Source organism: Aplysia californica, unplaced genomic scaffold (assembly GCF_000002075.1).
Source record: "Aplysia californica isolate F4 #8 unplaced genomic scaffold, AplCal3.0 scaffold00355, whole genome shotgun sequence".
NCBI lineage: Eukaryota > Metazoa > Mollusca > Gastropoda > Aplysiida > Aplysiidae > Aplysia > Aplysia californica.
The window spans coordinates 579,686-581,805 of record NW_004797625.1 but is presented as its reverse complement, the minus strand read 5'-3'; the positions used below and the strand labels follow the sequence as shown (position 1 = coordinate 581,805).

The 2,120-nt window shown below is 40.0% G+C and overlaps 1 protein-coding gene across 1 annotated transcript in view; it reads left to right on the top strand.

Moving 5' to 3' along the window:
• Positions 1-2,120, top strand: part of LOC101854586 (transient-receptor-potential-like protein) — a gene marked incomplete at its 3' end in the record, with an annotated part of 68,424 nt that overhangs the window by 8,749 nt on the left and 57,555 nt on the right.

Genomic DNA, 2,120 nt, shown 5'->3' with positions numbered 1-2,120 from the left:
TGAGTGAGAGAAAGTCTGGGTGGGCATATAGTTTAAATCATCCAGCAGCATGAATCTGCACGAAATGGAAGGGCACTTCTCAGATTTTGCTCAAGAAATTTTCCCACTAATTTATTTGCAGCCTTATATAACAGCTGACTTCCCTGTGCTTGACGTTCTAAAGATTTAATTTTGCTGTGTGTTACAAGTGCAAACCCATGCTATATTTACCGAGATGAGACGAGCTGCCTGGGACCCACGTCAGCAAAATCGAAGAGGGTATAACAAATAGCTGCGCAAATTCAGCGAATTAAACATGCCCAGCCCTACTGAACTGAATTGTTGTGTTAAGATTAATTTTATTTTTACCGCCCTCCCCAACCTCCCTTTAGTAGGAGAAAGTAGAATGATAAATGAATAAAGGTGTACATGCTCATAATCAATGCATGGCCTATGTAATTATAATGAGTGGTCACCTTAACTTAATTCATGAGAATATCGGCTGGTTGTTCTGCGACCACCAATAATTGCAAAATGTTGTTTGAAACGGTGTTTAGTTCTGTGGACTGATATCCTTCCATTATAAAACCTTATAATTTTTGCCAGCAGAGATCAGTTTAGTGGTTATCTTTTATATCCCCCCCCCCCAACTTCGTTTCCGTCCTTTTGTTTGTCTTCGGACAGCTTCTGTTTATTCGGAGACCTGATGCATCATTAAAAATAATGTTTCAGTATCCACATTTAGAGCTCACAACCTCGTAACAGTTTGTCTCCAAAAATAACTCGGTCTGTTTTCGTTATCGCCGACAATTAAGCTGTTGAAATGTACTAAGCCGGGAAAAGCGTTTTATTCTCTTTTCCGGGAGAGAGAAAGAAGAATTCTTTTAACACGTGCACCTACACTGTGTACCTTTTCTTGCTCAAAAAGAAATAAAATACGAATTTCGACAAATGTTAATATTTCTCAGAAAAATGCAAGCCATTCTACAGATTGAGAAACTGCGATCAAAGTAAAATAAATTGGGTTTAGAACATCTGAACAGGTGACCGACCTTAATCTTTGTATGAAGTACCTAATTATTTCTTAATTCACGGCATGGCGGTCTCAACCGCTGAGCTTCAGAAAGATTCGCTCTGTGATGACCTTTGCTCATTTACTCCTCATTGATGCCTTACTGGGAACTCCGAGCAGCGAAAGGAAAACTGTCTGCTTACTGTAACAGTGAACACTGTTTTATTGGTTGGATTTTTTGTGAACAATGGTCAATGTATTTTACAAGTCATTGCATATTTAATAAAACGTGTAGATTCCAACTTAAAATATAGACTTCAACATAAGTTAAGAACAACTTGCAAACACTCTGAGTGGTCTTCTTGGGTCAACCTGCACATGGGCGTTCTTGGACTGATCCAGTGACTTGATGGGAATGCCTCAAGCAGACAATGACAGAGTGTGACACTACCAGCCTTTTGGAAACTTCTCGGGCTCCAACTCTATACTGTAGCCATGCCATAGCTCTGGCACGATCAAAGTCTCTCAGCTTTCGTCTCAATGGCACATTGGTGCGATACTGGATTTTGCGCAAACGGCGGCTTACTTTGCCACCCAAGCGAGAACAGTTCGAGTTCGTATGTCCGTTTATGACATGCACTAGAAATTTTAACTGAGGAATGTCCGTGGTGTTGCACACAAGTCGATAAAAACCAGCATATTAGGCAAAAATTTCCCGAGGATTTCCGTGCTGCACGTGGTGGTTTTGCCCCTTTAGGAACCTTTGCAGTACGCATCGGTAACCCATTAACATTTCCAGAGCAAAACAAATTTGAAACATTCCTTGCTGTCTTTTTTTTCTGAATTTTAACAAATCAGCGCTGTCTGTCTATGTGGTCCTTATCTTATCTTGAAGTCTGTAGTATTGATAGTGCTTATAGCGTGTTTGTTGCAACATGCAACTAAATGACGGTTACAAAGTTACAAGAATCTATAAACCTTGCTGAGGACCTCTTGTGGAGTAGGCATAATTTGTTTATGGAGTGCATAGTCACGATGACTGGGGGATTACATTTTCAAGGTTTTTTTGGGACGACACTGTATCTAGGAATTTAGACTGGTGAAACAAAACAAGATTATGACATTTTGT